Source organism: Pleurodeles waltl, chromosome 12 (assembly GCF_031143425.1).
Source record: "Pleurodeles waltl isolate 20211129_DDA chromosome 12, aPleWal1.hap1.20221129, whole genome shotgun sequence".
NCBI lineage: Eukaryota > Metazoa > Chordata > Amphibia > Caudata > Salamandridae > Pleurodeles > Pleurodeles waltl.
This window is the reverse complement of record NC_090451.1, coordinates 545,545,558-545,567,337: the sequence shown is the minus strand read 5'-3', so window position 1 is coordinate 545,567,337 and position 21,780 is coordinate 545,545,558. Positions and strand designations below refer to the sequence as shown.

Here is a 21,780-nt window from a genome sequence, read left to right as displayed (position 1 = left end):
TAGGAATTCGCACATTTGGTAATGCAAATCCAATGGTGCAGGGGGCTAAAGGCCCCCTTTGATGCATGCCCCCAAGGAATTGTGCACATGTAAAGCACACATATGCCCTAGGGGCAATATGTGCGTTAAATGCCACTTTTAAAAATGCATTTTTAAAATTGCACATGGTTACCACCAAATTTGAATTTGTGGTAATTGCATTTCCTAAATGCCCAGTTCGCATTTAGGAAATGCATGATACATGTGCTTTGGCAATCGCAAATAGGAATTCTCTATTTGAGATTTCCTATTTAGGGAATCACAATTTGCGATTCCCTGTTCCACGTCGCAAAATTGCACTGCACTGCCTTTCATACATCATGAAAGGCGATTTTGCATTCACAAACTGTGAAATTTACCGATTTGCACTGTTTGCGATTGTGAAATCCTTTGATACATCTGGCCCAAAGGTCCTTAATTGGGCATATAACAGTAGTGCCCTAAGTGCACAATAATAATGCACAGAGAAAATTAAAAACACTCAGTAATGTATTTATATGAAAACATTTAAATCAGTTCTTTTAGGGGTATAAACCCCTGTGGGGAGCACCTAAGTAGGTATTACACAGACAAACAGGCAAAAGAACAGGGTTGTGACATCAAGAATAACATAGAATCAAAATGTCACATTTCTTAATAGGAGGAAACACTACTGCACCCAAAAGAGCAATTTTATAAATTCATACGGGTCAGAGTGATTTGGTCGACGAGGTTTCGATCCCCTAAGCATAAGGGATCATCATCAGGACAATACAATATTTGCCTGGCTACATAATTTATATACAATAAATCAATGAATACACGTTGCAACCCACTCAATTGAGGGAAGCACAAAGCAATAATATGCAGATCTGTAGCTGACCAGATGGTTATTATATGACCTAGATAATCCTTATTGTGAGGGACTTGGAGCCACCTAAATGCAGACTCTAATAAAGAAGAACCTGAGTATCACACACGGTGGAAAACATAGTGGGTTATGCCCGGAGCTTGTGCTGTGTCTGGAGTATGGCGGGCAGCAAAAAGAGGGCTTCCTGTGGTGCACCACAAGGGACCTCATCAAACAGGCTAAATTGAGGCTCGTAATTTGACGCAAGCCATTCTAGTGTCAATTTTGAGCACCAAAAGCATCAAAAACAGTCGAAAAATGTTGCATTTAAATTAAAAAGAAAAACGCAACAGGACACACTACAGAAGCTGACATGCAGTACCCAGGAGACCAGAGACCCCAGGCCACCTCCCACAATCCCAGTACCAGCCAGGGTGTCCAGAGGAACTCCCAGGAGAAGGGGAGGAGGAAGTGCAAGTTTAGTGAGGAGGAGAATAACATCCTGATCACTGAGGTGACGGAGCACCAACACCAGCTCTTCATCACCTCAAAGTTGCCATTAGGGCGGAAAGAGGCCATATAGCAGTCCATTGTGGACAAGGTCAACAGTGTGTTCAACTGTAAAAAGCGCTGGGACGATTGCAAGTGCAGGACTAAGGAGAAACTGGCCAGCAACCTCAAGGCAGCCGCGCAGACCGGAGGTGGAAGTCCAGCGCCCCAGGAGCAGCTGGATGAGCTGGAGGAGATGGTGGCATCTGTCCCCCCCGAGGAGTTAGTGGCAGGAGTCCCAGGACATGACAGTGCGGCATATGACAGACAACAAGAACCACAGGGTAAGTCACAGAGTGGGGCAATTTGGCAACTAGGCAATGTCATAAGGTGCAGGCAGCTATGTTGCAGCGCTAAACCGCACTGTCTGCAGGCCATAGGGTAGTATCCTGCCATGTCTATGGTTAAACAGCAAAGACATGTAATGCACACTGACAACCCACAATTTGCACAGCCCAGGCCAGAACCGTCACCTTACTCCCTTCATTGTGGGAAGTGCAGCATCAGTCCATGTTTACCTGATTTTGTATTCTGGCATTTGCAGTGTAATGTACAACAGTACTCACCACAACTACAACTCCCAGGATACACTGCAAAAAAATGTGAACGGGCTCTATACAGCAAGCATGCACACTGCTAACTTGCACAACCTGACTGTTACAATGCAGGACACCTTGCACCATGTAGCTACTTGGTCTTACTTGAGCCTGTGCACAGTAATCTAGAATTTAAATCCTCAGAATGGAATGTCTATTTCACAGGAGAAACAACTCATCCGAGAGGGGGGCAAGTGTGGGCGATGCGAGGTATCCACACATAGGGACATGGCAAGATACCTGTCTATAATACCTTGCATAACACTATATTGCATCCAGCTGACTTGGCATGCTGGGTGTGTGCACACAGGTGCGAGCTGCCATTGAAGGAACCAAAGAAACTCCTCAAAAATAATCAATTGGGGGGATGTAGGAGATGCACACCACAGGACCATGTGTGTACAAACTAATGATGTGTGGGCATGGTGGGCCACTGCTACTGCTGTGCATTGTAGGTGCTGACTGTGCATGTCAAAATGGCATTCTGTTTGAATGGAGAGACTGTGCATACTGAGGAGATGGGAATGGACATGTGTACTGCATTGTAGCTACACAAATACACATGCACTGATGGGCCTGACTGTGCAACGCTTGCAGCACATCTTGGAGGGATGGCAGAGAACTGCCCATTGGGGAACTACAACCTACATGTCATGTGGGCTGGGGGAACATGTAGCAAATGCCAGGAGAGAGTCTGATGTAACATTGTCTTAAGGTGCCACATGTAAAGGTTTGAGGATGTCAAACTTGACAAGTGAAATGGAATTTCTGGTTGGCTAGGGTATGCACCTGAGCCAAGCAGAACCCATCACTCTTGTCAGGACGAGTAAATTACACACCAAAGATAACCTGTGCTCCCCCCTGGTAGCTTGGAACAGAGCAGTCAGCCTTATCCCCAGAGGTCATGTGTAAAGTCAGTGAGATTAAACTACCCAGTAGGACAGGGCTGTCTCCTCACAGTATGTACACAATCCTTGTGAGAACAATGCAGAGCTACTGCCATTTGTAACAAAAAATAATGTGAAACTGTGCATCAATACCCATGACTAACAGATTTACTACACATCACTGTTGAACTGAGGGCCTTATTTACAAAGAAATAATGCAGAGTGGTGCTGCAATCCAGCTTGCTGCACGGATCTGCATCATTTTGAAAGTGCAGGGATGTGTCGTATTTACAGAAGTATAATGCATCCCTGTACTTTTCTCAGCACTGGTGCACAAACTGCTGCCTAGCGCCAACAGAGGCACCTTTGCACCATGGTACAAGGGTGCCTGCGTTGCAAGGATGATTGCTTATGTGCTGGAAGAACCAGAATGCAGCACACATAGTAAGAGGAACAAATGGAGAGAACATTTTTATTTCTCCCCATTGTGCCACTTTAACACCACCCCTGACTTGGTGTAGGAATCTGGCGCATTCCAAGACTCGTAAATGTGGGAATGCATCTGAATCCTTTGGGTTCCGTGGGCGTTGTGTGGGAACACCCACAGCAACACCCAAGGAACACAGCTTTCATGCATTGCTATGCGTGAAAGGGGTCCATATTTACAAGGCCATGAAAAGCCACGCAAGGTGGCTTTGCGTGGTCTTGTAAATCTGGGCCGGCACACTGCGCCAACGGAGCACTAAAAACAATGATACTCTTGTTGCATGGTGTGATGCTAGAGCCTCTTAAATGAGGCGCTGAAAGTGCTACATCTGAAATTCTGAATGTCAACCTGATTACTCATGTCAACATCTAGCAGAGATCACCACCAACATATCTCTATCTCATTGCAGAGGATGAACCCATTCCTCCTGCCCAGCTGACTATCCTGGACTTTTCCAATGGTCATACCTCAAACTTCCTTGCCTTCTCATTCAGATATATTTAACCTCTCTGTAATAGAAATCTAACAGGAGCTTGATCACTGTCATTTCATTTTTGTCCCTTTTAAGCAGTCTTTGTTGCTTGATGGTGACTCGGGAGATAAACTAAGTAACTGATACTTTGTTTTTGTCTGATGATTCAGCATTTCCCACTGATCTTGAGTTTAGCCTTGGGTATTTTGTGTATGGAGCTAAATTTCAAATTCCCACACTGGTATGTTCTAAACAATAGGCCACAGAACTGAATACTGAGTCTCAACATCTGTAGTTTGTAACATCTCTAGCCCCAGAGTAAGCCATGGCAAAACATATCACAGATACTGTAATAGAATGAGGAATAATTATCTTCACAGTTTTGTCACTGCTCCTAGTTCTTGATCTCCCTCCTTCACAACTATTTGGGATTATCTACACCACAAGCAAGACTGGTAAATGTTTCTTAAGAAGAATGCTGTCACTATACATTTTTACATGGTGTCTCACTGGATGTGTCGCTACCTTACACATCCCACTTATCATACTTTTTTCTGATGTTTATCCCTGAAGCATGAGACATCCTTGACTGGGAGTGGCAGGGGGAGTTTTGTTAAGACAGATTAGTCCAAGCTTCAAGCACCTGGGTGCATTGAACTTACATGTCAAAAGCTGCATTTCAGCAGAAATTAGCATCATGTAATAATGTTAGCCGTGGAAGCCAGCGTCATCCAAACGAATCCCCAGGTATTTGGATTCCTTAACCCTTTCTAGCACTTCCTGTCCCAGGCTAATGGTTCCCTTCTTCCTCTTACAATAGGTCATCTGCTTGGTTTTTGATGCATTCATTTTAAGGCTATGAAACATACAAAACATGCTTAATCTATCAAGAGTTTGCAAACCAGACCTGGTTTTTGGCATTCAAAATAGTGCTGTCTGCAAAGAAGAGGGCATGGATGTTCTGGCCTGCTAGCATGGGAGAGTCATTAGCAAAATTAGTCTAGAACTTAACACAATAATTGATGTACAGAAGGAAGAGTCTCACAACCCTGCCGGACACACTTGTCAACGCAAATTCCCTGAGACAGTGCACATCATAGCGAACCCTGGTAAAGTTCCCCTCATGTAAGCACACAATAATATTCCCCAGCCCAAGATATACCTTTCAAAGTTTTTTCCTAGGAACCAGATCAAAAGCAGCTCAGAGATCAGTGAAAGTCACCAACATCTATTGTCTTCCACTTAGTCATCAAGAAGCGAAAGAAGTGGTCAGTGGAGCTGGTTTTAGATCTAAATCCTGCCTGGAGGTGGCAAAGGATGTGGTTTTCCTTGATCCATTCTAGTAGTCACTTCAGGACCTGTTTGCAGAAAACCTTTCAGAGGTTGTCGAGGAGACTAATTGGGCGGTAGCTGGACAAAATGTTCGGGCTTCCTTGTTTAAACACAGGAACAATCTCAGCTTCTTTCCACAAGTCCGGTATTGCTGCACTAGCCGAGAATGCATTAGAGACAGCATTGATGTAAGGGACCCAAATAGTTTGATTGGATTAAAAGAGATCCACTAGGATGTTATCCAATCCTGGTGCCTTACCGGTCTTCTGGGAGAAAACCGCTGCTGATGTGTCAGCTAACGTGCAAACTACAGGTGAAAAAGGGAACTTGGGGGAACAAAGTCACCCTTGCTACTCATAGGAATCGATTCGATTTCTCGTAAATGGGAATAAAGATTCCCAAAAGTCGCAAACCACTCACATGGCAGAATAGAGGTCTCTGTGGGCTTAACTTAGTTCCCACCACCTTGACTCACTAACCGTCAGAATTTCCATGAATCATTATTGGCGGAGGCTTCTAGTTGATCATCCCATTTATTGCTTTCCCACTTTGCCTTAACTTACCTTACAGAAGACTGGTATACTCCTGTGCAGTGCCTGATCTCCTATCCTTCTTTTTTTTTCAACTTTAATCTTTGCCACTCTACACTGTTGCTAGAACCACCCAACTTATTGACCTCCTCAGGGATCTTCCTGAATTTCTTAAGAAAGAGGTTTTTAAGGCCAGAAAATAACTTAACATGCTCAGCAGCAATCAAGTCGTTATTCCTCCAATTGTCAGATGTGACCGCCATACGGGAAGCAACGGTGGAGCACATGGTTGCAAGCACCTCGGGGGAACAGCACACAGCTTCCCACTTCACATTCTTGCGGTTGTTAGTAACCTCCAAACGCTAACCACGGGGCTGTGAAAGTAAAGTCGATGCATAAGGAATTAGGTCCTTCACTGTAAAGACCAAAGGGTTGTGGTCGCTCTCTTCCCTTGCTAACACTGTTGTTCCTCTGCAATGATGTTTCTTGATCTGCCGAGTCTAGAAACTCTCTTGTTAGGGTAGAGGTTGTGTTATATAAAAACAATCACCTAGAATAGGATAGAACTGTAATAACTCTGGAACAGCCCAGTGCTTAATTTTTAAAAGAACAAATGATGGTCCCCAAAGCTCTGCTCAGAAGCTGCGGCCAGTGCAATTAAATATTGTCCTGACAAATATTGAAGCTGTGAAATCCTAAGTGAACTTCATGCCTCTTTAATCCACTTCCAAACATTCCCGGCCCCTTTGTCTCACTCTTGCAAATTTCTGCTTTCTCCGTTTGTGTTCATTTTTCAGTCTTTCTCTCCCTCCATCTTTCCACTTTGTGTGATATTAAAATAGGAAGCACTAGACGAGAGATCATGTTTGCTGGAGGTAACTTGGATTCCTTATTCAGCCAGAGATGCTAAAAATGTTAAGACATCATTTAAAGAGGATCCCCAGTGAAAAGTGTGAAGCCATTGCTCTTACCTAGAATCTCGATCTAATGCTTTTTGGTTGCACATGCGGATGAAAGATTTGACGCTTATTGGCCGGAGTGTTCATATGCTTGTTTCTCAGGTGAAAAAGATCTCAAGTTCAGCAGTGGTAGGGGAGGAATAGAGAATCAGTCCTTCTTGCTAAATCAGAAAATCCTAGACTAGGGAAGAGCCAGGTAGTTTGTTTTGGATGCTAGACTAAGATCCTTCAACCAAATCTGTCTCAGCCATAATGAAGGTATAATGATGATGATGATGATAACTATTTACAAAGTACAAACAGCTGTCCCAAAACTGGGTGTCCTGGCGCAGAAGCTGGAGGACCAGACCAAACTTTCAACCGAATAACAAACTTTTCAAGCCATTACGAAACTTAAGGTAATCAGATTCCTGGTGGGAATGGAGGGGAAGAATATTCCACAGCTTTGAGGCCAAGAGGGAAAAGCTGTCCCTCCGAATCTGGATCAACAAATTAGAGGAAGTGCTGCCAAAGAAGCATCAGCAGTGCGCAATCTGCACTGGAGGGTGTGGGGGAAACTATTATGATTGGCTTTGTGACAAATGCAGAAGACCTTACAAGTCAACTGCTTTTCCACAGGTAACTATCGAAGTGCCCTAAAGTGTGAAGAAACGGAGCAGTGGAACAGAAGGCCCAATAAGAGCCTTGCTGCTCAAAGGTGGATCTGTTACATTTGTTGAATTAGTCTTTTGGACAGGCCAAGATACAAGGCGTTACAGTAATCAATACACAACAGGACAAGCACTTGAACCACTGAACGACTGGAATCCAGAGGGAGTAAAGGCAGTGTCTTGCATAACATCCATAGATTGTAGAAGCAAGATAAAATAAGGACATTGATTTGCTAAGTGAAAGAAAAATAGACATCTAGAACAACTCTTAAATTATCTGCAAAATCTTTAAGAGAAGGGGCATCACCCAGTTAAGAAGGCCACCATGAGGAGGTGCAGATGAAAGAAGCCCAACCAAAAAGAAGCAGCTTGGTTTTGTCTACCTTCAATTTAAGTGAGTTCTTTTTCTTTCAAGCAGTCCCGCCCAATAAGCATGTGTGGAAACTATTGGCAGAAGTCGAAAGAGATAACAATCTGTATGTCATCTGCATGTGACATAAGAGAAAAAACAAAACCATGAATTAGGTCATCCAGACTAATGTGGCATATATTGAAAAGCGATGGACTCAACGAAGAGTCTTGTTGTACTCAACACAGCAAGGGCATAAACCGAGAGAGAACAGAGCCACAACGACACAAGTAGAATTATGGAATACCTTAGGTCTCAAACAAAAAGCTACAGTTATCCCGCTCCAGAAATGATGTCACTTCCCTTACCAGAACTTCCATGCCCCTGTGGGCCCTCCCCAGAAGTGATGTCATTTCCAGGGAATCGGTTGGGTCACCTGTGTTGTGACATCACCCTCATCACGTGCTCATGGCCCTACCATGTGGTTAGGGCTAGGCGGCAGGTTCAAGGATTTGCTGCAACTGATATCCCCCATTAAAGACTCCAGCAGTGGCAGTGAAGCCTCAAGTAACGGAACAAGGGCTGAAAACAATATAATCCAAATATAAAATGGTGAAGAATCTATAACAGATCGGATCTCACCGGTCTGTGAAGATACGGGGTTTCTGGAGGAACTGCATCCAGAAACTGTTGTAGTGCATCATCTGCACACAAACTCCGATGTTGGTTATGCCTCGATGGATCTCAGTGAGTCTCAAGATTTCAGGGCTGCCACTGGGTCTCACGAAAATGATGAGGTTATGAAAGATCATTATAGACACTCTCTTATACTGTATATACACCTATCTCCTAATTTTAACTTATAGTTTGTTTCTTTTTGGAACCGTAGAAAGCATCAGCAAAAAGCGCCTTGGTAGAGAGGATGCCACGAACGGTTAATGCTGTAAATTGTGACTGCTTATGCTGTTCAAAACATACTGAAAGTTCCATAATCCAAGACAAAGAGCCACTTCAGAAATGCATTTGTACCTATAGTACCACAGATTTTGGAAAGACGGCCCCAGGCGTATGCTACGACTACGTATGGCCTGTTGCTGCAATTGTTGTGAACGTGTTTCTCAAACGTGACGTTTATAATCTCTGATATGGCCATAAAATTAATAATCAATAGCAGGAGGCTCACAAGAGTGTGTGCCTCATTCATGTAAAAAACAATCCATCATATAAGTAGCTTATTAGACCAGCACAAAGTATATAAACTGTTAAGGCTATTAAGGTATTTTTTGTCAGAGGTAAAGAAAAATGTCCACTCCAATACGATTAAGTTCTTGTCAACCACGCTTAAAGAGATCCGATGCTTGTGCAAGCCAAGCTCAAAACCCAGCTGTATGCAAGGGTTGTGTATGTATGTTGTTAGAAGGATGGCAAAAAGAGCTATAGAAAGGTATATATGCAATATTTATTTAAAAAATTGGCAGAGTCGGCTCCTTAGCCGCACGAAAGATGTTTTTTTTTTTAAATGATGAGCCCCACGGTGGTATGCCATTAATGTATTATTTAACATTACATACTCAGTCCTTTTTAGGACAAGCATCAGAATGTCTGTGCCCAAGATGATTCTGAGTTAAGTACAGCATACATATGTATTCCAAGATTGATATATGTGTTGCTTAAAGAAAGAATAGCCGAAATACAACCTACAACTCTGCACTATCTGAAGCTTTGTGATCTGCACGTGGCGATGCAGTGTGATAGTCCTACGTGCACATCCAACTGGTTTGTCAATGCGTGGCTAACTACAATGAACTCATAGTGGAGCACGTACAAATACCATATGCAGGAGTTAATATGATCACTGACGACCAGCTTACATATCACCTTGGAGCTTTTGACTGAAGATTATTTCAGAAATAAAGGTTATGTATTGTATGACAGAGAATTGTACGCTCGTTTGAATGCCATCAGTATCCTAAGTGTACAAAGTTATAGGAGGGGTGACCTTGAAGTCCTATCTAGAGCTGTTGAATTTATAGTTGTAAACATTTTTAAACTTGTGACGCTGCAACAAATTATCTGCTGGCCCCTAGTAAAGTCTGTAGCGTGTGTCACATTATGCATAAGTAGTAAAAGTCTGCAATCGCACCAATAACAGCTACAAGACGTGTACCAAGAAATTGTAAAGTATGCCATGTTTGTGTTGCTAACGTTATTTTTAATAAAATGGCCTTACACAAAACCATTGTCTTTCATTTCTTGGGATGCCAGGGCTGACATATCGGGGGTGGGTTAAGGAAGATTTATTACGATACAAGCAGGGTTGGAAGCTTTGGAAGTCCTGAAGCTCTTTTTAGAAGGGCTGTAGTTGAAAACGAGCTGATAAACGGAGCTCGAAATATATTAACAGTAATGATGTATTGTTCAAGTATGCCCTGCAGAAGGGCTAAGCGATAAAACTGGTACTAGTATCACCACAGCCTTTAAAGCCATCTTCAGAAAAGGTCGAAACCCTCAAAAATTGCAAACAGACACCGGAAAATAATTTTTAAACAAGTTATTTTGGAAATTATTAAAATACCACGCAGTTCAGTCTATTGTCACGCACATGGAGGTAAAAGCAGCAGTGATAGAGCATTTTAACAGAACTTTAAAATCTAAGATGCAGAGATATTTCACAGCCTACAACACCTACCACTATGTGGACGTTCTACAGGAATTTATAAATGTTTATAGCACCAGTTATCATAGAACCATCAAATCATATACCATAGAGGTAACACCTAATAATTCCTTAACGGTGTGGAGAACGGTGTATGGGAGCCTTTTCAATGACAACGTAAAGTAACCTCTTTTAAAAGAAGCTGATCATGTTAGGGTGTCAAAGTTGAAAGGTGTCTTTACGAAGGGCTATCAGCAGACTTCCAGCGATTAAATATTTATAGTGGAGAGCTTAAAGAAGGTGTATATATTTACCGGTTAAAGGACTATGAGGGTGAAATGGCATTGCATGCCTTTTACAACGAAAAGTTACAAAAGGTCATGCACGATCCGCACAAGGTACAGAGGGTTGAAAAGATTCTGAAAAGGAAAGGTAGTGGTGCTAACAAACAGGCCTTTGTCAAATGGAGAGGGTGGCACAAGAAATGTATCAGTTGGGTGCTGGCCAGCTACCTGCAGGACATGTGAGTAGGATGCCCTCTGAAGGCAACACTATGGAGACAACATCATTTTATATCACCTTGCTAGCCAACGATTTGAAGGACATGCTCCCTGACAAATTTCTAATTATATCATGAAACTTGTGAAACCCCTAGGCCTAAAAGAGGACTGGGAGGTAGCCCTTACAGAAATCTAGTGCCTGAGAACATGGAATAGATTTACTATGCTCAAGGCTAAATTTACTATAAAGTGTGGTCAGGACCCCTCAATCATCCACACAGGCTTTCCTCATGGTTACTAAACCAGCGTCACAGCAGTGGTCATTGCCATCAACAAATCCATAGACAGCATCAAAACTTATTTGAATATTCATCTGGTATCAGATAACATTAGAAGAAGGTGTTTCTAAAAACTCCAAGTCGCGATACAGAATTTAGCTCTACAGGTAAATTAAAGAAGGGTTTTCGTCACAGAACAACATATAAAAAGCCAGGTAGAGCCGGACCCTACGGGCCCTGATATTAATGGGGGGGTGTTTCTATACATTCTACATGTATAGCGACATCATAGAGCCGCAGAGGGTCATGCGTAGTTATTCACCATTGTTAAGATAGGTGCAGGTGAAGGGGGAATATAACACTGTGCTTAATATTCAACATATCAAATCCGACTACATAACAGTTTCTAAAAAACATTTTGACACTATATCGGTCATGATCTTTGATGGCCAGTTTGAGCCGGTGTTTAAGCTTCATTTAAGACTGCGACATGACAGCGAATATTAAGAAGTCATCATGGTGATCATGAAAACATATGGTGACCCCGCTCTGTACAGGGACTAATACAGACACCGTACTGGGTATGGAGGGCCACAATTTTTTCAAAGGGCCCCTGTTATGTGCGGTGCAGGACTGGGAGGTTTCTTCCATAGTTTGTTTAGAAGGGCTATGTCTTTCTTGAGAAGAGGCTGTGAAATTGCAAAAGCCCACATTAAAGCGGCAGCTGAGAACATTGCTCAGGACGTGGTGGGATCTGTGACTTCTGTGTCACCAAACGCATGAACACACAACCCCAATAAGGAGCAGGACTTGTGTACAGACAAAGCACAAGTATTTTTTTTTAAAGGCGGCGGTCTTCCGGATGCACTCACAAAAGAAGATCCATAAGACAGAAGAGAGTGTCGAAGAACAATAGAACACTCTCTAGCCTAACTATTTTTTAAAGTACAAAAACCCGAAACCATGGCCTTCGTGCAATGCGCATCTGGAGAATCTGCTAAATCAGAGTTAGAGTTGTTTCCTCTTAAGCCCACTGTCTCTGGTTGGCAGTCAGTTTGCACTTTGTCCAAGCAGGGCCCCTCACTCTAGTAAGGGTAAGGGAGAAACACACCTAGGATAACCCGTGCTCAACCCCTTGGTAGCTTTGTATAAGCAGTCAGGCAATGTGTAAATTATTTGTACCAACACACAGAGTAACATAGTAAAAACACCACAAAAGTACTCAACACCAGTTTAGACAAATAGCCGATACTTATAGGAGAAAAACAAGACCAAAACAATAAAAATGTAACATACACAAGCAAAGATATGACTTTTCAAAAATGTATTTAAATATAGCGCTTAGTAACACAATAGCTCCAACTTGGGCTATCACGACGCCATTGGCGGAATCGTTCCCAACAATCGCGAGGAGAGCGGCGCTGGTCAGTGGGTCGCACAGACCCCATGGTACAGTACCTTTAGTAAATGAGGAAACAAGGCGATGCACACAGTCAGGGAGGTGATGTGTCACTGGTCAGGTGCGATGTTGGTTCCTTAATGCAGAGCGGGGGAGGTGCGAGGCGAACGCATACTGACGATCTGCCGAGGTTGATGAATCCAGTGGGTCAAGACGTGTTGGACGACCTCACGGGGTCGCAGTCACACCACAGGGCCGCGGCGGAGTCGGGTGTCACGGACATCTGTGACACAGCGCTCCCGTCACACGGAGTAGCGGGACATTAGCGGGGCTGCAGTGGCTTTGGGCCTGCAGTGTCAGTCACGATCGTCGCATTCGAGCAGGGACCACGGGTTTGGTTGCAGGTGGCATTGCAGAGTGGGGCAGGCAGCATTGGTCCTGGAGTCATCCGGAGTCGGTTCACCTGGTTTGTCTTGATTTTAGGCCAGCTTTCACTCCCAAGGGCCCTGAAACTGGAATAGGCACCACCTGGCGAGTTAGGGTCCACAGCAAGAGAACCCAGAGGCTGGTATGTGAAGTCTTTGATGTCCCTGAGACTTCTTAACAGGAGGCAAGCTCAGTCCAAGCCCTTGGAGAAACTTCACAAGCAGGACACACAGCAAAGTCCAGTCTTTGTCCTCTTTAAGGCAGAAGCAGCAACTGCAGGCCAAGCCAGCAAAGCACACACCAGAAAGGGGCAGTACTCCTCCTCCAGCTCTTCTCCTTGGTAGAGGTTCCTCTTGATCCAGAAGTGTTCTAAAAATCTGGGGTTTTGTGTCCACTACTTATACTTATTTCTGCCTTTAAAGTAGGTAGACTTCAAAGGAAAATCTCGGTTGTTCATAAGATTCTGCCTTGTACAGTCCTGTCACTGTGTAGAGGGAATTCACATACAGCCCAACTGTCAGTCTGACCTAGACTTGGATTCCACAGGCAGGCAGAGGCACAGAATGGTTAAGCAAGAAAATGCCCACTTTCTAAAAGTGGCATTTTCAAACAGACCATTGAAAAACCAACTCTATCAAAAGATGAATTTTCAAATTGTGAGTTCAAAGACCCCAGACTCCATATCCCTATCAGCTCCCAATGGGAAACTGCATTTAAAAGATATTGAAAGGCAGTCCCCATGCTAACTTATAGGGGCGATAGGCCTTGCAATAGTGAAAACCAAATTCGGCAGTATTTCACTATCAGGACATGTAAAATACACCAGTACGTGTCCTACCTTTCAAATACACTGCACCCTGCCCATGGGGCTACCTACGGCCTACCTTAGAGGTGACTTACATTAAGTGAAAGGGAAGGTTTAGGCCTGGCAAGTGGGTACACTTGCCAGGTCAAATTGGTAGTGCAAGACTGCATACACAGGCACTGCAGTGGCAGGTTTGAGACATGTTTACAGGGCTACGAATGTGGGTGGCACAATCAGTGCTGCAGGCCCCACTAGTAGTATTTAATTTACAGGCATTGGACACCTCTAGTGCACTTTACTAGGGACTTACTAGTAAATCAAATATGCCAATCAGGGATAACCAATCATAATCCTAATTTATACAGAGAGCACTTGCACTTTAGCACTGGTCAGCAGTGCTAAAGTGCCCAGAATACCAAAAAAAACAGCAAATACAAAGTCCAGCACACAATCAACAATAAAGGAAGCAGTGGCAAAAAGACAGGGGAAACCATGTCAATGATGCCAGGTCTAACAGCCACTCAGACTAGCATCAGAAGCAGTTTTTTCATGGAAGTATCGCTTACAGCTGCTTTGACGCCGTTGACGCCAATAGAGGTTTTTGTATAAGAGTCCACAGATATGTATCTGCATCTCAACAATTCTCTGCTGCATCTTGTCTGCAAAGTAGCGATGGTCGCTTACCCCATCGCAACCATGTTTAATCAGGTGGACATTACCCTTGGCGACCAACTCATAATGCAAAGTGATAACATGTAAACCTACAGAGCCTACATAGAGAGTATTTTAAATTACAGCCACAAAGCCTTGGACACTGTTTTCAGCAGGGCTTTTCTACAAAGAAATATTTGTGCATTTTGAAGACAAAGAGCTGGACAGCAACAATAATGGTTTTGTAAAAAGAGCAAGTTTTGCAGTTGAGAGTTTGACCTCCTCTGGCGTATAAATTCAGACCTTTTCTTCCAAGATAAACTGCTCAGCAACGGTATTGATCTTAAGATCAAACTTAACTGCAAAAAGGACTCGTTCTGTCTCATCAGCGGGGATGTGGAACAGTATAAACTGGTCATACTGTCCACTAGTTTGTTTGCAAAGAGAGTAAAAGTGTCCCCGATTGTCAGACGGGCTCACGCCGAAGCTTTACAGCTATTGAATGCCATGTAAGCCATTAAAAGAGTAGCTCTAAAGGTACTCAGCATTCCAGCCAGCACTGGATTAAATCACCAGCAAAATGTATTTTTGAGGCAACTACCGAAACTTATTATCATAGGTTTTCTTGATAACACAGACTTTAGCGGTCTCTATATCTCAAACCCATTCAATTTCAAACATTACAACACTAACTACGCTGTGCTGTTCCACAAGGGGGCTGTGATTGCTGCTAAACCAAACACACACAGCTTTGGAGACGCTAATGTTATTACGAAATATCTGGGCTTGGTTTCGATAACCAGGAAGCACCGCAAGACTTGGGGGTCGTCGTGTCAAGAGAAGGATATGGGGCAGGCTACACCCTGTTCACTCTCCATCTGACTCTTGACATGGAAAACAGCAACCACTTTAACTTAATCAAAAACGGAAATCTAAAAGCTGAAATACGTTTTAGGCAACCCCTTCCTGCGAATGTGAACATGTTTGTATTCTCTGTATTCAACAGTGCCACTCAGATCAACTACGCCTGGCAGATTTTCTTTGACTATCTTTAAATTATAGTAAAATTAACACTTTTCAGATTCTGGATTTCTTAAGCTGACATAAATATGCAGAGAAATACCTTTTAGGTGTTGTACCAAGTGACACTCTGTAGGAGGCTGTTCTGGTTTGTAGTGGGTACCACAGGTACTTACACCTTATACCAGGTCCAGCTATCCCTTATTAGTGAAATGTAGTCTGTGTCTAGAAGCCAGGCTTTCTAGAGGTAGCTGTAGGCAGAGTAGTAAAGGCTGAACTAGGAGACATGCAAAGTGCTTGCAATACCACTGTAGTCACAGTACTCACACACATGAAAGACAATACTCAGTGTTACCAAAAATAAAGGTACTTAATTTTAGTGACCTAATGCCATATATATCTTAGAGGCTATACTCCCTTAGGAGGTAAGTATTATACACAAAATATACACTAGAAACCAAAATTAGGTAAGTAAACAGTGAAAATTACAATAGGTTGCAATGTGCCTAGGGGGAACACAAACCATATACTAAAATAGTGGAATGCAAAAGTCGGTTTCCCACCTAAGCAAGTGTAGTGTGTAGAGGGGCCCTGGAAGTGTAAGAAACCACCAAATAACCCACCCCAGAGCCCAGGAAAGCAGAAGTAAAGTACAGCAAGTTTCCTAAAACACACTAGAAGTCGTGATAGAAGATAATGCGAAAACCAGACAAGACTGCAAGACACCAACAATGGATTCCTCGACCTGAAGACCTGTGGAGCGAGGGGACCAAGTCCAAGAACCGCTGAAGAGTCCAGGGAGAACAGGAGCCCTTGCTACCCCAGATGAAGGCGCAAAATTGGAACCTCCAGGTGAAAAAGTCAGAAATGCACCAAATAAGACAGCTGCGGGTCCTGCTTGGTGCACGTTGAGTAGATGAATGCAGGCTGGTTTTCGTCGCTGGATTCCGCCAACAAGCCTTGGCTCACGCAAGATATGCATTTGGCAGGAAAAGGCGCTGCCCAGGCCCATGAGGGACCTGGGGGTCTCAACTCATGATGAGGAGACAGAGGGGGCTCTCAGCACTTCAGAGAGCCCTCGGACGTCCAGGCAGCACCCACAAGAGTCGCACAGCATGAGGACTAAGGAGTTGCAAATGGCGGTCGTCGTAGCACTACACAAAGGGATCCCACGCTGCCAGAGAACAACTCAGGGAGCTGAGCGTCGCAGGATAGAGTGCTGGGGACCTGGGCTATGCTGTGCACAAAGGAATTCTTGGAAAAGCGCACAGAATCCCTAGGAGCCGTAAACACGTGGTGCACTGGGGGGGGTAAACTCTTACCTCCACCAAATTTGGACAGCTGGACCTTTGGACAGTCAGGGTGACTTTATTCCACCACCCGTGTTCCAGGATCAACGCTCGTCATCAGGAGAGGGGATCCACAGGACTGGTTGTTGCTGCAGAGAGGTGCCTGTTGAAGCAGGGAAGTGACTCTGTCACTCCATGGGAGATTCTTTCAATTCTTCTGGTGCAGGCTGAAGACAGGCAGTCCTCTGTGGATGCACGACCTGGAAACTGTTGCAGTTGCTGGCAGGAGCTGGAGTTAGAGTTGCAGTAGTCACCTTGGATACTTTCTTGCAAGTTGTAGAGTTCCTGGGGCAGTTCTGCGGTTGATCCGACGGTAGAATGTGAAGCAAAGGACGCAGAGGATTCATGCTGGAGTCTTGCAATCCGAGTCTGACGAAACACCCACAGGAGAGACCCTAAATAGCCCTCAGAGGGGTGTTGGTCACCTAACCAGGTATGGACCTATCAGGAGGTGTCTCTGACATCACCTGCTGGCACTGGCCACTCAGATGCTCCCAGAGTATCCCACCACCTTGGAATCCAAGATGTCAAAACCCAGGGACACTCTGAAGCAGCTCTGGGCACCACCATTGGGGTGGTGATGGACAGGGGAGCGGTCACTCCCCTTTCCTTTGTTCAGTTTCACACCAGAGCAGGGCCTGGGGGTCCCTGAACCGGTGTAGACTGGATTATGCAAGGAGGGCACTATCTGTGCCCTTCAGAGCACTTCCAGAGGCGCTGGGAGGATACCCCTCCCATGCCTGTAACACCTATTTCCTAAGGGAGAGGATGTAACACCCCTGTCCTGTCCCAAAAGAAAATGCTTTGTTCTGCCTTCCTGGGATTGACCTGCTCAAGGCCCAGGAGGGCATAAGCCTGTCTGTGAGGTGGCAGCAGCAGGTGCTGCAGTGGAAACCTCAGAAGGCTGGTATGGCAGTAGTGGGGGGCCATAGTGGAGCCCCCAGAGTGTGTGGGATTGTGCAACTAATACTGGAATCAGTATTGGGGTACAATTCCCAGTTGTTAGACACTTTACATGACCATAAATTGGGGGTTACCATTGTGAAGCTACATATATGTATTGACCTATATGTAGAGCACATTTATAATGGCATCTCCGCACTCACTAAGTTTGGGAAAATGGGCCTGGGCGATGTGGGGGCACCTCTGCTAGTGTAGGGGTGCCCACACACACAGGTACTGTGCGCCTAGCCTTCAGGGTCTGAAGGTTAGACATATAGATGACTTATAAGTGACCTGGTGCAGTGAGAATGGCAGTGAAATAGTGCTTGCACTATTTCCCTCAGGCTGCAATGGCAGTCCTGAAAAAATGTTTGTATGAGCTCCTTGTGTGGAAAAAGAAATGCTGCAGTCCATAAGGATCACCTGGAACCCCAATGCCCTGGGTACCTAGGTACCATATACTAGGGACTAATGGGGGGGCGGGGGGGGGGGGGAGTATACCAGTTTGGAGTGGAATACTGGATTATCAGTATGTAAGTACAAATTTGGAACCAGAGAGATCATAAGCACTGGAGTTCTGATTAGCAGGACTCCAGTGACACAGTGAAGCATACTGATGACAACAGTGAAACAGACTAACATGTAGGGCACAAACCATAAGCACTGGGGTCCTGACTAGCAGGATTCCAGTGACACAGTCAAAACACACTAACAAACAGGCCAAAAATGGGGGTAACCATGCTAGAAAGAGGCTACTTTCTGACACACACTCTACCTGGTGAAATAGGGGCAGAAAGACCTTGCACTCTTGTCTTTAACACAGATCCGCACTACATGGAGAAACTCACTGGGCGGCCCTGTTTTCAGATAAAGACAAGATTACAGTGTTTGACAGCTTACCTGCGTTACCCGATCATAGCATCCATACAAAACCTATATGCAAGTAAAAAAAAAGGCTGCTGCGAGGGTGTAGTATAACAAATAACAGGCACCGGATTCTCTAGCCATCACAGGTGGGGAGCATTGTATATATTTTATATTATATAAATGTCAAAGGGTATTGTGACGGGCCGCTGCTAAGGCAGGCAGCTCCGTCGCACCGAGAGACCGCTAGCTCTACCTCTTCCGACCCGGAAGAGCACGTAGCAGCGACCAATCCAGATTCCCTTCTGGGTGTGAAAGGGCAGGAGCAGGCGGCGCGCGGTTTTGGCGGATTCAAAAGGGAGGACCCAGAACTGGATGGCGGGGACGGAGAGGACGACAGGAGTAAGGAGCCAAGGAGTGTCACCAGAGAGGAGCGAGACGAGCTGACGACGGAGGAGTACCCAGAAGACCTACACGCTGAGTTTGAGGCACGGGAGGCGTCCTGCGCAAGCCCTCAGTATAGTTTGATTTAGTGCACATTTAGCGTCGTTTTTTTTGTTGTTGTTATTTTCATCCTGGGGTAACAGAGGTGGGGCGTACAGAGACCAGGGAAGATAACCTCAGGACTTAGGAGCAAAATAGGGACAGTTAGAGTACAGAAACAGAAAAGAGAGACAAGAAACGAGAAGGGTCGCACGAATCATAGAGGAGACAGGAAGTAGAAAATACCATATTGGACGCCTACGAGAGGGAGAAAAGGAAAGGAAACCCGGATAGAGGGAGGAAAGGAAGGACCCAGGCGACTCACACACACCAGCCACAAGAGAAGAGAGAAAAGGGGAGAAAAACCAGACAGGACAGGGCACAGAAAAAGAAGGAAAAGGGACAGACCGAGGCAAAGAGAAGACAGAGAAAGACGGAAGAACAGAAAGAGAAGAGAGAAATGATAGGAAAAGATCTAGGAACCCTGACAAATACTCAAAACACTTACCTGCATTTCTCTCCTTCTTATTTCCCCATGCGCCTCCTGGGAGCCCTGTAACGAGAAGACGGAGAGAAGATTAAAGAGACATTCAAGCACTCATATGGAAAATCTAACTGTATGAGACTAAAAAGAGATAACCAATAAAATCCCGTAACACCACTGCCACTGACTACTTGTCCTCATTGCGCCAACCTGCCACAGGTATGATGTTTAGAATTTTTTTTAAAGTCAAATGTATATTAGAACGACCTAGCTAACAATGACGTGTTGTTATGAAATATGTGAAAGAAAACTTTAGGTCTACATCAACAGATTAGCCAGTTTGTCAAAAGTGTAAGGCCTCTTACGTGTAACGATGGACATCTAAAATAAAAAAATACAAAATAAACAAATGAATACAGAGTCTGCATCTTTATTCTGCCTCACACACGCCCATTTCAAATGTTTTTAAAAGATGACAGAAACACGTTGAAAAGTTTAAAGGTTTATTTACAGAGTAGTTTTGGTAGTACAACTGACACACAGATAAAAGTTACTAAAGATATAAAAGAAGAAAAACGTCAAATGTTAACTCTGGCAAAACTATACACACAAACACATGCACACATATACAACAGTTCAAAAGTCAGATGAAACAGAGAGGTAACAATGTGTTCATTTTGAACATTGTCTTTTTAGGTTCCAGTGGCAGAGCTGCGATGCTCCTTCAGGGGGATAGCTGGGGAAAGAATGGCGATGCTGGCATCTGCGGGCGTGGGCTAAACACTGGTGTAACAAAACTGGAACTGGCCCTCTTGCAAAGAACATGGAGCACCCCCACCTCCAGACTCACACAGGCCAGCTGTTGTGCTGAGGGGCCCCCTGGAGCTGGAGCTTGGGGAACTTCCACACCATGGGGGCTGCGGGGGCTGCTGGGGCCTTTGTTATGCCACTGGGGCTAAACACAAACAGTACTTGGACGGTGGGGTAGAAGTCAGGTCTTTCAAACTTTCAAGCCATCGCCGGTGTTCAATATTACCAACAATCGTAGAAGGAATATTGAGTTACGCAGAGACTTGTAGACACTGTTCCCAATCTCTAGGCGCTTTCTGGAGTGATAATGTTTTGGAGTGCGTAAGACCTTTGAGTCGGTCACACATGTGGGAGCCTACAACTGGCTGACCGTTGTAGAGGAATTCGCCTTTCTCATTCCAAGAGGTCAGGTTTTTAGAAGCTGGCATTTTACTTAGCAACCTTTGACTTATATTTTTTTAAAGTTCTTCGACACCAATGTCTGAGGATGTCGTGGTTCTTGAGGCGTTGAAGGGGGTAGTGGAGGCTGTTCAGAGTCAGGGGCATATATAGTCAACCTGTCTCTTGCATCAATCCCCTCCCTGTAATACTTCAAAAAGTGCTTTAGTAAAGATATGATTTGTCATAAGGTTTTAAATCAGTATGGTTCAAAATCTATTTTATCTCGGCATCCAGGCATTGAGTCTAATTTTTTCGTATATCCCAGGCATTGACTGTGGACGTCCCCAACTGTTCCATCTGTTTCCATGGTACCAAGTATATCCCCTGTGCGTGCTCCATCAGTTCCTGCATAGAAGGCTGGTAATTAGGGGTATAGCTTTGCTCAACAAAGAACCTATAAAACGTCCTGACTCATTTACAAGTTTCTTCTTAGAAATGAAGGAAGCCTGTTTATTCTTGAGTTTCTTGATTAGGAGGAGATTCTTCTTCAAAACACAGACCTGGTGCTCTAATTTAGGGACATTATCTTTTAGGGTGTTTAGGGCGATGTCTGACATTGCAACCGCTAAATCGTCCAAAGCCAGACACACGATGGCCTTTCTTTCCTGAGGGCTAGATTACGGCGTAAACAAGCCGACATAGTCAATCCCTTGAGGATGAAATATCTTTATTCAATTATTAATCAATAATTATAAAAGAACAGAATAAATCACAGAACGTAAAACATATATACCAGAATACATAGCCAGGAAAAAGCTATTTAAAACATAGGTAAAACATATGGAGGCATATAGTATGCCCAATTCATGCCCCACTAATTCTCTTTAGGAACTAGTTAAAAAATATATCACATATTCAATGCAGTATTCAAGTATAAGGCACATTTCAGAAAAGACCCAACAGCAGTTATAATGTCCGGGTCAGCCAGCATCTGAAGATGATAAAAGACTGGTCTATATTGGTTAAAAAAAAAAAAGACTTGATCTTAAAATG

At 44.2% G+C, this 21,780-nt stretch overlaps 1 long non-coding RNA gene across 1 annotated transcript in view; it reads right to left on the bottom strand.

The window, feature by feature from the left end:
- The window catches only part of LOC138268168 (uncharacterized), a 97,418-nt gene that overhangs the window by 51,166 nt on the left and 24,472 nt on the right, over positions 1 to 21,780 (bottom strand). Inside the window, exon 2 of the long non-coding RNA XR_011199945.1 lies at positions 19,561 to 19,605. This is a non-coding gene — a long non-coding RNA (uncharacterized lncRNA). The remainder of the gene's footprint in view (positions 1 to 19,560; positions 19,606 to 21,780) is intronic.